At 31.6% G+C, this 15,205-nt stretch overlaps 1 protein-coding gene across 1 annotated transcript in view; it reads right to left on the reverse strand.

The window, feature by feature from the left end:
- LOC143912568 (uncharacterized) overlaps window positions 1-14,197 on the reverse strand; it is a 67,620-nt gene extending 53,423 nt beyond the window's left edge. Inside the window, exon 1 of the mRNA XM_077431856.1 lies at window positions 13,901-14,197. The gene's annotated coding sequence lies outside the window, so the exon portion shown is untranslated. The remainder of the gene's footprint in view (window positions 1-13,900) is intronic.
- Between the last annotated feature and the right edge of the window lie 1,008 nt (window positions 14,198-15,205).

A 15,205-nucleotide genomic window follows, 5' to 3' on the forward strand; every position in this document is an offset into this window, starting at 1 on the left:
GAAAAAGGTTACATATATGTATATGAAAAATGTATTCTTCAATTTATCATAAAAACTGCATATACATCATCGTCAACATCATCATCTACAGCCGCTCACCATCTACTGCTGGATGAAGGCTTTTCAACACGCTTCCACTCGCCTCTATTTTGTGCAAATCTCATCCATCTCACCCCACACATTCTCAATTTCGACTACCCGTGTTCACTACAGTCTTCCTTTTACCCTTTTGCATTCTCTTGGGTACCATTCTAGCACTTATTTTGTCCACCTTTCGTCCATTCTTCTAGCCAAGTGGCCCGCCCATTTTCATTTCAATCTCTTTACTCTATCCGCTATGTCCACTACCCTTGTTATACTTCTCACCCACGTGTTCCGCTTCCTGTATTTCCTCGTCATTCCGAGCATACAGCGTTCCATACTTCTTTGAGTGCATTGGACTTTGTGTAGTATTATGTTGTTCAATGTCCAAGTTTCACATCTATACGTCATCACTGGCAAAACGCACTGATCGAAGATCTTTTTCTTCAGACAGAGTGGCATTTTTTATTTAAAAACAACAATCATTCGTCCAAATGCACTCCATCCTAATTTCATACGTCTCTTTATTTTTTCTTCTTTACTACCGGACATGTCTTTTATTTGACCTAAATATAAATAATTGTTTACTATTTCTACTATTTTATCATCTAATGAAATCAGGCATGCAATAAGTATTGAACATTCGTTTTCGTAAATATTGTATTAAAATTAGTATCTAGTCAAGCATAGTATAAGAACTAGGAAACAAAATCACACTTTAGGTCGCATTTTGCCTAGTTTCGATTTAAATAAAAAAAATCACACTTCAAGTCGATTTTCTTAAGCAAAGAATTACGTAATATTTAGGACCATTTTGAGTTTTTTATGTTTCATTGACGATTGAAATGGAAAAATTCAATTTGGCTTTGAATTCGGGTAAGGTAATCGCACCACTCTAACAAATTACATATGTACATTCATACATTTTTCAATTACCACCGTTGAATAATCGATTTAAATGCACAGCAATAGAAATGAGATTTCAAGAGTGGCAATTACATCGTTCATTTATCGGTATCGCGAGACGTTTTTGAAGTACACCCCTGTTGTTGCAATAAAAAGTCTAATTACGCGTATATCTGCGTTGCATTCCGTCGGACTCGACTCCGTTTACGGAGCAAACTGGAATCGGCCTGGACTTTGGAGCAAAAAGTGGTTGCAGGCATTCGCTGAAAATGTGCTAACGATCACGGGGACAAAACACACGCTGATTCATAAAACCATTGAATGGGATATGAACGAATGAATATACGTATACGTTTATACTGGATCGATAACCATAATTTTATATATGTATGTATGTGTTGGAATATCGGGTGGCAAAAGTCCAGGGAAAATTGCAGTGGGCTCGTACGTGTTTCGGTTACTTGTTGAGGATTTTTTCGGGTTTATGTGTTTATGTTTGAAAAAATAAAAATGTAAAAGGAGTTGAAGGAAGTTCGACCACCCATCGGTTGGTTGTTGTGTGCGGAGAAGTGAGTTCTCTCCACTAACTCACTTTCACGCCACACTAGCGCCCCGATATGAATCTCATTACGATCCGCTTACATTTACTGCCAATTATTGTTCACGCTTTATCCGACGGGCTTTTTTCAGCTTTTGCAGGTCCAAATCGGTCGTTGGGGGTTTTATTTTGTCGGTTGGATTGTGGCGGAAAATTTTAATAGTGCTATTTTTTAATGATACGTAGTTTTGTAAACGAATTGTCTATATGGTTGACATTTTTGATCGTTTTTTTTTTCATTGTGAAAGCTAACTAGTTAGTAATGGGATGGTTACACTATTTGAATCTCATGAAGGTGTATTGCAATGGTAAAAGGAGTGTGCGTATTCATAAATGTATTGAAAATATAAAATGTTTGCATTATTGGTCATTAATGAATTTTGTTGCAATCTACTCGTATTTGTTTAATGCGACCTAAAAGAATTATTAAAAAGCGCTTTCATTAGTTAAATCACTTATGTTGTTGAATTTTATAAATTTTTCTATTCATTGTATAAAAATATTCGTGTAATAATCGTAGTTAAAATATTGCCGATGTGGGTTAGATATTGTTTGCAGAAATGTCTGGTGATTTTTGGTTTTTTTTTTTTAGCAAATCATATCTTCTGCATGTGCATGTATGCGTTTTAAATAATTTTTTTGCTTAAGTTTATTTCATTTCTTTATTTTTATTATTATTTAATCAATTTTAAATATTTAAGTGTTACACACAATTCAAATTTCCATTAAAAAAACAGATTGATGTATCGATTTGAATTTTTTTTTGTTATTTCAAAGAAAATTGTACGTTATGTACATACATACATATGTATATCTTTTAGCATTAGTTTTCCATATTAAAAACCTGGCAAATAAATTATCGTCGAACTTCGAAATATTATAAATAAATATTCCTTAAAGTTTGATTGTACTTTTGATATATCATACGCAGAGCTTTTTCTTTTTTTAAAAAATATGCCGAAACTCATTTCTTGTTACTAAATTTTAAAGAACATTTTATTCAAATATCATTTATATAAAATTTAAAGTAGCTTTTCTTTTGTCGAATGTTGCTATTTTGATGAATTGCATATGTACATATATGTATGTAAGTATTTTATTTTATTTATTTTATTTTTATTTTATTAATTGAAAAATCAACAGACAGGATGTACAGAGATAGGTATAAAAAACACAAAAAATTAATAAATAATATATGTAACACCCGAGTCCAATAATAGATTTTTACAAAAATGAAAAAGATAAATATAAGGAAAACAAATTAAAAAGTAAAGAATAAAGGCATGACAAAATATGTAGTACATTGCATAATTAAACTATAGTATTAAAATAATTGGAAAAGGTTATAAGATAGAATATAAGAAGAAATTGAAATTTACAAATATAAAAAACAAATGAAAAAGGTAAATACAAAATAAACAAATGAAATGGAAAGGAATGAAAGCTATAATATGATTAAATAGCACATTACATAACTAAACTAAAGTATAAAAATAATGGAAATATTGGAAAAATAGAATAGAAGAAAAAATGAATCAATCGGTCAAGATTCTCTTGATGTTAGACCTGAATTGATGTAGGGAAATACCAAACAGATCAACCTCATTCAGCTCTCCGTTAAACATACGATAAACGCGCTGCAGATAAAAATATTTTTGGGAATTAGTATTGAAAGGATCAAGTGAAAAGAGTGCAACGCGTCTAGGGTATCGAACTGGGATTCTGAAATTAACCTTATTCAGTAAATCAGAACAATCAAGGAAACCATTTATGAGCTTAAAGAAGAATATAGCATCAGAATGTCGTCGCCTGACAGAAAGATTGTTAAAAGAAAGGATTTTTAAAATGTCGGAAACAGTAGAATGGGTATAGGTAGGAAAAAGGTAGCGTAAGGATTTAATAAATTTAAGTTGAACTTTCTCAATACAATTAATATGGGATAAATAAAAAGGTGACCAGATAATTGAGGCAAATTCAAGGTGAGACCTTACAAAGGAAAAATAAAGTAATTTTAGTACGTAAGGATCATTAAATGTATAAGGTAAATATGGATGTTCATTATGTACGACTCAACATTGTTTCGTTTAATTGCTTTTAAAACATTAAAAATCCCATGAAAAAAGGTGTCCGAACGCCGTTCCACTGTGTTAAAAAGCCTTAAATATATGTATGTATAGATGTCACTCACTTTACATATCTATTATACATTGCTTCACAATAGAATTCGCATCAACATAACGTTTCGTACAAAACTTATAGTTGTGACCGAAAAAAAACGGAAAATCACCGCACAATGAAAGCGTGCGAATCTTCCATATCAATAAAAGCAATGATATCAAATATAAAATCGTAAAAAATAGTATACGAGTTACCCAAAATGGTATCTCGCATTGATACAAGTGAACGTGGCATAATGCAATAACAAAAAAAAGCGCACATGAATCGAACCCGATTCCTCCGATTTACGACCTTCGAAATATCGTCCCGTCAAAATTGACGGAATGAATCAAAACTCGTATACACACAAGGAGAATTTTTTCGCAACACTGTTCTCGCACACGCAATTTTAATTATTTATTATTACGCGACACGCACAATGGACAATGTACCTGTCTAATTACCGAAGGGCATTTCCTGACCGTACATATGTACATACAATTGGCAAATATAGTTAATTAATTGGCATTATGACTGCGGAGTGTGCGGGCCTGGACTCTTCGGTTTTTTGGTTGGCTATCTTCGTCGAACGATCAACCGGGGCTGTTGGCCACCCGCGCATGCGACAAACCTATTCAATTTGCATTCATATCATCTGACCAACACTGGGCTTTAACCCTACGCATACATACATACATATATGAACATACATACTATATTTATACACATATACAATCGTGGTTTAATTTAAATTAATCTAGACTCGGTTCGATTTTTGCCCGTGCTTATCTAATGAGTCTTGGAAAATGTTGAAGTTGATCGAATATTTGGCATTTTTAATGGCGGCTGTTTTATAAATAGCTTAAATCTGTGTATATTTTATTTTATATTTTTTTATAGGCTTGAATTTAGGTATGAGCATTTTGATTGCTAAGCTTTTAAATGTTTTCAAGGGAACTTACAGGTCGGATAATTCGAATGTTTAAATGCCGAAAAGTCACCGAATTTCGGCATTTTCGTTTTGTATATGTATCTTCTATCTTTCAGCAAGCAATTTAATTTTCGTTTACTTATACATACATACTTATTATATATACGGTGATGATACTTTTTTTAGAGAAAATAAAGAACATATGAGATGTTACATATATTTAAAAGTGGCATAAGACAACTTTTCTTCATTTCGAGAAATATTTCACAAAATATCAAATATAATATTTTGCATTTAACAATATTTAAAAGTACTGGTGGCCTCTAATAGTGTTATTCTGTTTTTCCATGATTTTGGACATATCTGGACGTAATTTGTCAATTAAGTCAAACAGAAATAGCGTTTTTGGAACTGAAAATTGGACTTCCGTCACTTTAAAATATAGCGGCTCATAAAAAGAATCGTTTTAAAATTAAAAAAATGCTTTATAAGTTTATATAATTTATTATAAAATATTATAAAGCAATCATATTTATTAGACATTGGAGAAATTTAAGAGACATTTACCGCTCAAATTAATGCGTTTAGATAAAAAAAAATTATCTACTATTAAGTGGTATTGTGAAAAATTAGCGAAATAAACTCAATAGATCACGGGAAAAAATCTTTTAAAATTTGCTAGATAATCAATTATAAGTATTTTAAATCATTAAAAAGTCACAATCAATAGAAAAACCAAAAAAAAAAAATTATTCCAATACTCACTTTTGACTAGCAATACCTACTACATATATTTTGAGTTAAATATTGTAAAAGCAAAAAAAAAAAAACTAAAAATTGCGCATTTTTTTTAAACGCTCAAACGAAAAAAATAGAAATCATATTCGAATTTAGTGGGTCAAACTTAGTAAAGGTTGATTAATCTCAGCTACCGTATTTTTTTTGTTGCTCAATGTAATCAATACAGTTTTGGTAAAATTTATGTATAGCATCTTTAAAAATTTTAGCGTTAATATTTTTACCGATATTCGATATTACAAAATAAAGGACAAAAGTTCATGTTAAGAATATAAATAAAACTTAAAGACAGAGCAGTAAAATAAATGACTATCCTCTTAAATAAACGACGTATGGTCAACGTAATTATATATAATATAAAGGAAAACGTTTGTTAGTTGTTTTTTCGCTGTTAAAATTTACAGTTTTTAATTTACTAGAACCACCATATTAGATATATGATACTATTTACTATTTTTTTTTCACTGGCAACACTGGACAATTCGACTATTATTTACGTATAAATGATATTTTAGACTCTTAGCCACTCTTAGAACTGTCAGTTTAGAAAACATGATAAATCATACTTGAGCCATCAGCTTATTGTCGATCACATTTTTCGATTGTATAATATAATAGTTGACGAAGCATATTTAGAGATCAGTGTATGTACTAATTGAGTGATTTTTTTTTGTTTTATAATTTTTCGCATTTGATTTGTATCGTTTGGTGGAACCCTTTTCTTTCGGGGTGGGCACCCACCTTTTTACTACGGTAGGTACTGGTATAATATAACCCATTGGTTTTAATTTGGAACGTCATTTTTGACGGATTTAATGCGCGCCCTCAATCTCCCCTCTATACTACGTGTTAAATATTTTTCTAAATCGATCAATTTTTTAAAATACCTTAAAAGCGTATTATTAAAAACAGTGATTAATCACGCGATGTGTCGAAGTGAAGTGTATTATTAGGCATAAATAAGTATTGCGATCGAAATATTAATATATTATATGTACATATGTATGGGCACACAAAAACGAAATCCGCGGTTGGATTCGTCATTAAATCTAAATTTATATAGGTATATTAGTGTAATATAATTCCAATACTTATTATAAGTTGATAAATTAAATGAAATATAATACGGGGTAAGTAAAATGAAATGAAATAAAAAGCATGCGAATCATTATTGATTTTTTTAATAATTTCGTATCACGACTCTTTGGATATATTGCTAGGTAGGATGTTGGGTGTATTGTATGTATGTACATATGTATGTATGTATATGTGGTAGTTTTTTTTTATTTCGTATTAAATAAAATTCGGTATGTTGACTTTATTGGACTTAACGATATTCTAATATCGTATATTATCCCCGTGCTTCGAGGCGATCGTCGAATCGATACTACTAATTAGCTGTCCGTTTCGGCCAATTTGCGTTTAAAAATATTTAGTATCATATTATATGTGTATTGTGGAACGAGTGGATATAATATATTGAATGTTTTTGCATTAAAACGAGTTGGTAGTTATTGTGTGATTTTTTCTTTTTTTCAAAACCGTAAAAATCTTTAAATTGCAATCCTTTTGAAGAGTTACCTACATTATTACATCTATGTACAATACTGAAAAACACTAAAATTTTTGAGTGTAAGTTATCCAATTTGATATTTTAAGAGAAATGCTGTAGATAATAAAAACAAATTATAATAATAATTCATGTAGAAAAACAGAATTCAATGTAATTTTTCGAGTAATTTTGTAAATGAGGTTTATGTATTAATCCTATTATTAGAAATTATGTTTTTACTAATTAAAACATAAATAGTTCGTTGTAAAATTAAATTATAATTTTCGTGGAACACGCTTTAGTACAGTGAAATTAAAATTAATTTTAATACAATACATATAATAAGTCAGATTTATGTTATTTTGGCAGTTGTTCCCAAAATGTAATTTATTAGGAATTAATATTTTTTTTGCATGCAAAAATATTTTCAATTAAATAATATATTTTTAGTAAGAGAAGTTTAGTCTATCATCTTTATCTTTTAGAGATATTTAATTATTTTAATGCTATTAAATTTTCGAAATGGACAATCGACCTTTTTTTTTTATCTATATACTGTTTTTAAACGTTCATTACAGAGCAGTAGAAAATTCAAGTAAAATTATTGATTAATGCAATTTAGGGACATTACAAAAGTTTGATTATCATCAAACAACAATGTTAAGAAAAATAATAGTATCTTTGCATGTGAAAATATGTACCTATACTATTCATCAATTTACAATCGAAATAGGTATTTATGTATACTCGTAGTTGGTGATAAAATTAGTATATATTAATGCAAAGTGTAGATTAAAGTCCGTTTACATTGCCCAAGCAGCAATAAATGCATTTAAAAACAATATATGTATGTACATACATACATCCTTTGACAGAGTTATGCAAATAAAAATGCATGTTAAACTCATATTCGGAAAATTACGCCTTGAACATTAATTCACTATACAGATGTGTTATTCAAATAAAATCGTTGAATTATATTTTGTAAAATATGTATATTTATTAAAATTCGAACATCTCTGTCGATGAAATCGAATATGGTCGTTTGCGTTTATTAGTGTCACATTGGAGATGTTTCACGGCCAATATTCAACATCAATACGCACTGCATACATTCGCGTGCTCAATAAAAGATAAACACGGCAATTTGAGAACTCGTTCTTTGAAAAGCGTCAACTGAAAAAAATATAAAATAATAACAATATATTATTATAATATAATCGATCGTTTACATAAACGTTGCGAGTTCGACAATGCCGAATTATTCGTTAATTAATCGTCGGCTACCATCTAACCATTATATTAGACCCCCCTCGCTTTCCTAATGCTCGTCAGGGTTAAAGTTTCACGTATATAAATGATGACGATGATGTCGACTAAAAAAAATATATGTAAATGACCTCGTAATGCATCTTATCGGATTCATATCGCACGGTGTAGGTTTCCCGGTTTGTTTATGTGTATGTGTATATGTATGTATGTACATTTATATGTATATTTTTACCTTTTTTTCTTTTCGTTTTGTTTTATTTTTTATTTTTATTTTTAATCGCTCTTCGAAACCCTCATTTGCATAGGTCGTGCCGGGTGCGGTTTATTCGCGCCTCGTGTGTGGTTCCTTTCGAGTGCGGGTCTATAGTAATCAACGCGGACACCTACAGTGATTTGAATCCGCATACATATGTATGTATGTATGAAGAATACGTTTTAAATTGGCGTTAAAGTAAAAACAGGGGAGAAACGATGTAAAAATGCGAGTGAAATTATGTGCGTCCGAGTAAATGTTGATTATACGGTATCGAGAGCGCGTTTAAATCATTTCCAATGCAAATTCATCAATTTAATAACAAGGAGGTGAAGTTTTTATTAAAAGCCGCGAGGCTCATGTTAAAGTGCCGTTTTTATTACTGTGATTAAAGTTGCATACGAGTTAATGGTTCGTAGAATTATTCAATATATTGATTATGCAATAAATAAGGTTGACTTTAAAATCTATGTAGAATTAGTCTTTACCGATGTACATAGCTTTTTAAATACAAACATGTTTTTGATAATGTTGTTTATTATTACCAAGTTTTCTCAATTGTCTATATTAATGTAAGAAAAGTTTAAATATGACTTTTTTCTATGAATATGTTCTCAAATTAACATCGCCATAGCTTTGCTTAATTTTGCATCTACCTCGATGACCAAATGGGTTTTCCTTTCATTTCTTTATTATACTCTCCTGGTTTGGTTTGATAGGCTGCCGGCTTTGGTTGATGACACATACATATGTATGTTTGATGTTCAAAGTAGAATGTCGCGAGTTACAATTGAGAAGGAGCGACTCTTATTTATAGCACACAATTAATACAGGTGGGAGGCGATCTTAACACCTTAAAGTTTGACCAAACTTAGTTAAAATGTGTTAGTATGGTAATTGACTTGAAGGATTTATCCTCTCTTTGCACAACAGATTTTCAAAATTTGTTAAATTGAAAGTTTATACGTGTTATTAATTTTTATTTGTTGCTTTAAAAGTATAAAATATACATATGTACGTTATATGTATGGTGGGATCTATTTGTATATTGATTACTTAAATCAATTTAAGAAAAAGATCTTCGATCATGTGTTTTGCCGGTGATGACGTATGGATGTGAAACTTGGACATTGACCACCAAGATGCTACACAAAATCCAATGCACTCAAAGAAGTATGGACAAAGAAATTGAATACGTGGGTGATATAGGTATATGACAAGAGTAGTGGATATAGTGGAGTGAGTGAAAAGATTGAAATGGCAATAGACGGGTCACGTAGCTTGAAGAATGGACGAAAGGTGGACGAAAGAAGTGCTAGAATGATAACCGAGAGAATTTTATTTTATTTCATAGAACACGAACACTCGCCATTACAGATCGCTCCAAAGCGACGAGTGCACTTTAAACAGACAAATACAGTCAATCAATCAATATAATATATACCTAAGCATTTTTATACAATGTGAAATCATACAAACATCCACAGTGATATCGATGGAGAAACCTTTGCAGTATTTAAAATCAAATTAGTGAACCTCAAGACGCTCAACAACTTGAGATTGCTGAACAAGAGATAGGAAAGTAGACGAAAGGAGATGCCAATTTTTACAGGAACCGTTTCAACGAAAATCAAACTCCGATAAGAAACAATCGACCTGGAGTCATAAACTAAGGTCTGGCCAACAGCGGGACTCTAGCGAGAATCGAACCTGTTCGAAAGCATAATCTGCTAACCACTAGTTCACGCCGCTGGAATGTAAAGGGATAAAAGGAAGGCCGCAAGGAAGATGGATAGACGAAATTAGGAAAATGTGTGGGGTGAGATGGATGAGAGTTGCGCAAAACAGATTCGAGTGGAAGCGTGTTGGAGATCCTTTCATCCGTCAGTGAATGCTGAACGACTGTAAATGATGATGATTCTTATATATAATATACTTTGTGAAATTAAATCTGGCATGAGTGACATATTGAAAGTGGTATATTTTGAAAGGTGATGACAATGTATTAGTTGTATTGATATGAGGTGATATTATAGTAGGCGTAGAATTTACATATGTAGTCCGTTCGAATCCTTAGAGAGGGATCCTTTCGATTAGTATTTGAGTCGAGGCGAGTGCGCAACAATGTCCAAAAATGCGATCGGGTATTTTTACGATGCACACACGAATAAAAATGTATGTTTTTATTGGAGCGAAACGAGCGGGTCTCGCTCTGGGGGATTTGTTTTTGTCCGGTGGCTGGCGGCGGATCGACCAACACCGGTAGTCTACTTGAATTTGGTCCAAATACCCGGCCATGATCCTGCAAGGATCGACGGGGGAATAAAAGGAGGCGGCGAGTACTTATTCCCCGGTAGATTTTATGTCGAGTTTATTTTTTTTTATATTACATACGTACCTATGCACATATGTAGGCTGCTTTTGTACTCGTAACAAATATTACATATATTGGGGTGACCTGTAAAGACTCTGTGGTATACTTGTATATTAAAATAAATAAATATGAAATATACATAAGTATGTATGTTTGTTTTGAAAAAACAAACGTTTCAATCCATACCAGTAAAATTGTAATAATACCATATAACTTGTGATGGGTGACCGTAAAAAAGTCGACATTGAAAAAGTCGAAAATATTCGTATACCATGCACACATATGAAAAACGGTTAGTATATGTACATATATATCAGTGGCGTGCGGTAAAAGTCTCTCTCCCCCCGTCGTACATCCTCACTTAATTTGCGCGAGTAGGATACAACCGGAACAAGAGGAACAGGCTTTTCCTCCCGTATCCTGCGCACGCACATTAAACAAGGCTGTATGACAAAAAGAGAGATAATTTCACCGCATGCCACTGATATATATATATATATATATATATATATATATATATATATATATATATATATATATATATATATATATATATATATATATATATATATATATATATATATATATATATATATATATATATATATATTATATATACATAGTACCGTTTACCATGCACCTTTTTTTTCGATCTTTCGACTTAAGATCTTTCGATTTTTGATCTTTGCCTTCCGACCTTTTCACTTTCGGTGCCGTGAGGTAGACCCAACTTGTGATATTTATTTTTAATAGACAATAAGTACTAGCGGCGGTTTATCATACATTGAAAATAAGCGCGCGCTTGGGGCCCTCGAAATGGGCCTTTGCTAGCAAAATTTACAACTTACAAATTATTATCATTGTCCGCAATACGTTCGTAAGCCAAGAATGAATGATATTTACATGATTACTACAAAATAGTACCAAATTTATTCCAAAAACTGTTAGTGTTTCAAGTATACGTATATAGTAAATAAATAAAAAAAATATGGTTCTGTAAAATCCTAATGAAAAAACATATACTGAAAAGCATTTTTTTTTACTAAAGTGGGGGCCTAAAATTTAAAATGCACCTGGGGCTCCCCATTTACTTGATAAGTACGTATCTTGTTAATACTTATTTTCTATTGTAATTCCATTTTATATAATAAAAGCTTCACAAAGCTGTGGTTACTTACATACATAAAAATATACATAAATACATGGGTATTTTTAATTCATTTGCAGTACTGAAAATATGCAAAGTATTTTTTATTTTATTTTACTTTTTTTGAAATCTACATTTTTTATTCGTTTAAAATTGAGGTTTTGGTTTTTAAAAACATGGTATAAATAATTGACAATATACTATATATTCAGTAATAATATTCCAATTTTTCATATACTTATACGGTATAATTAATTTTTTTAATTACATATTTAAATAAAGGGATTATCGATATCGAATCGTATGTACATAAGTAAGTCGCTCCGGTTTAACTTTACGCATATTATTAAGCAGGAACGTGTTGAAATTTCAGCCCGATACATCTCCACAGGCCCAAAGATCGAATTCCTCATTGTTTTATGGTTTTTAAAGTAAATTAATGAGACTCTTTCCGAATAGACCACCCACACAGTGGGAGATGCGCGTTACGATACAATATAATACACACAGCTCACCGCTTTCGATATATCGCCGAATACTTCACGGACACTGACCACCTAAGCAAGTGGAAAATTCGCAATGTTAAAAATTCCTAATTCCTGTTCGACAAACACGTGAAAATTCCTCGTAGTGCGGTATTTAATTGTTTACAAAAAAAAAAGATATGCATACGTAATTTTTCAGTCGGCAATCGGGACTGTTAATCAACGATAAATACTAAATAGTACATACGGCAGAGGCGGGCAGATTCGGTAGCAATAAACGGCCATGAATCAACATTATCAAAAGTTTTATTTAATTATTAAATTGGCCATTAGTGCGCCCGCCGTAGGTGATAAATCGCGATTCACGCTGTGAGCACTCTTGTAAACGCGACGTATGTTTTATATGGATGTATGTATGTATTGTACCTACACTGGTTCTTTTGATTTTTAAACGCGCTCATTTGAATGTGTTTGTGGTCTTTTTTATGTCTTTCGTGTGTAAGACATGCCGAAAATTTAAAAATTGACTTTAAAATTTAATGCAGTAATTAAAAGTAAAATTTTTGTTGTAAAGTTTCTTCGTGTCAAAGATTTATATTACAATATATACATTTTAGAATTTTCCTCAAACCCATTTGTTTTTCTTGAGTCGATTTTACATAATTAATACATACATGCATATGTACATGCATGTATGTATTAATGAATCGATTATTTTGAGCCATAATTTTAATATAATCAATCTCATAAAAGATCTACATACATACTTAATCAGATAAAAAATAAACAAACACTCGTACATCTAGATACATACATATGTATATGTATATCTGAAAGTGTTTATGATATTTGTATTTGTACATTATCTGTTCTACTGATTTAAATCAGTCAAATTTCGTGAAAATGATAGTTGATATTATTATTTAGTTACATCATTTAAGATGATCTTTTATTTATACATATGTTCATATGTATTTTGATTTTAAACGTATATTTTTCATGCATAAAAATAAGGAAATCGTTAATTTTTATATTTATTATATGTATAATATATATAAAATTACTTAACTACATATACATACATATATGAATAGGAATATTATGTATATTAAATTTATTTGCTCATAACAAAATTCTGAAATATTTTCATCATTTTAAAGTATATATATTCAAATTTTCAAAATTATTTCAGTAAATGTTTTAATACTGTCGACGTTAATTATTACTAAGTCGTAAAATAATATGAAAACGTTAATAACAAACATATGTATATTTTTGTCATGTATGAAATGTGACGTACAAGTAAATGAATACATTAATAATAATTTATAAAAATATACACATACCTGGAGTGAGTCTTCAGCGGGGTCGTCAAACACGAACAACCATATTTTATTTATATATTACGTAGTCGTCGATGAAATTTTTAATCATTTCAAATATTTAATCGGGAACTATTTATACGCGTAGAAACTGTCACGATTTTGTTCTCGACAATAATGATAGTGTATATTGATACGGCGTATGCAACTTGTAAGCTTGTAAGTGTTTTAGCACGGGGGGAGCACGAGCACGAGCGCGAGCACGTTCCAGTGACGGTGCGTGGAGGTGCGTGCGAGGGTCGTGCTGAGCGGAGCGCGAGTGGTGTCAGACCGCCGCGATCGCCGACCCGCCTGTCGGACACGCCTCTCACAGTGGCGTGCGTGGTCACCCCTATTTTATCATTAGTAATGAATAAATAATAAATGTCAATAAAACTCAGAACTGCGCCTATTCGCGAGGGAACTCAATTTTGTATGAAGGTGTCAGTGATTGTGATAAGTTCTAACAATGGTGATTGAATCCGACAGAATGTTTTTATTGCTCATATTTTATTTTGTTTTACATAGCTATAGTTAATTAGTTACATAATAAAAAGTGGTTATAATTTTGTGGATCCAAATGATAGTGAAATACATACGCAAAATGTGGAAAATATGTGGATGCGTGTGAAAAGAAATATGACGCGTCAATTTGGCGCAACACGTGCCCGTTTTGATTCATATTTAGATGAATTTGTATTGAACTACAAACGAATGCGTGTATATTCCATTCGCAATATGTGGAATATTTCCGTACGCTGCCCAACCGTCCGAATTTTGACGTCCTCCGTCCGAGCCTAGAGGGTTCGCCCCGTCGTCAATTCCAACTTTTACCTATGTATATATATATGTATACCAGGAAGGCTTGATGGGAAGACCCCAATGCGCCTTCCTGGACAATTAATTACAGACAATGCAGCATTTTTATTACATAAATCACTGCATTTCGAGAAGATGAAGAATACAGCCATGCAGTATGGCTCACTGGCAGCGTGTATGTTTAGCACCAAGTGATCAGTGGGTTCGATCCGGCTATACTGCTGGTTAGATTGGGGGTATTTGTGACTCCAAATCGATCGTTTCTTATCAGAGTTTGCCAATTTTATTGTTGAAACGGTTCCTGAAAATTGGCAAAAAAATCATCTTTCCTGTTGTCTCGAATCTTCTGTATTTATTGTATGTACAATTTGTAAAAATTGTATACAAATCTAAAATCTATAGATGTCTCAATGGATGAATTAATTGTTATTTCGTGTTATTTTCAGCTTCTGGAAATACAGTGATTTATGT

This window comes from Arctopsyche grandis, chromosome 6, assembly GCF_051622035.1.
Source record: "Arctopsyche grandis isolate Sample6627 chromosome 6, ASM5162203v2, whole genome shotgun sequence".
NCBI lineage: Eukaryota > Metazoa > Arthropoda > Insecta > Trichoptera > Hydropsychidae > Arctopsyche > Arctopsyche grandis.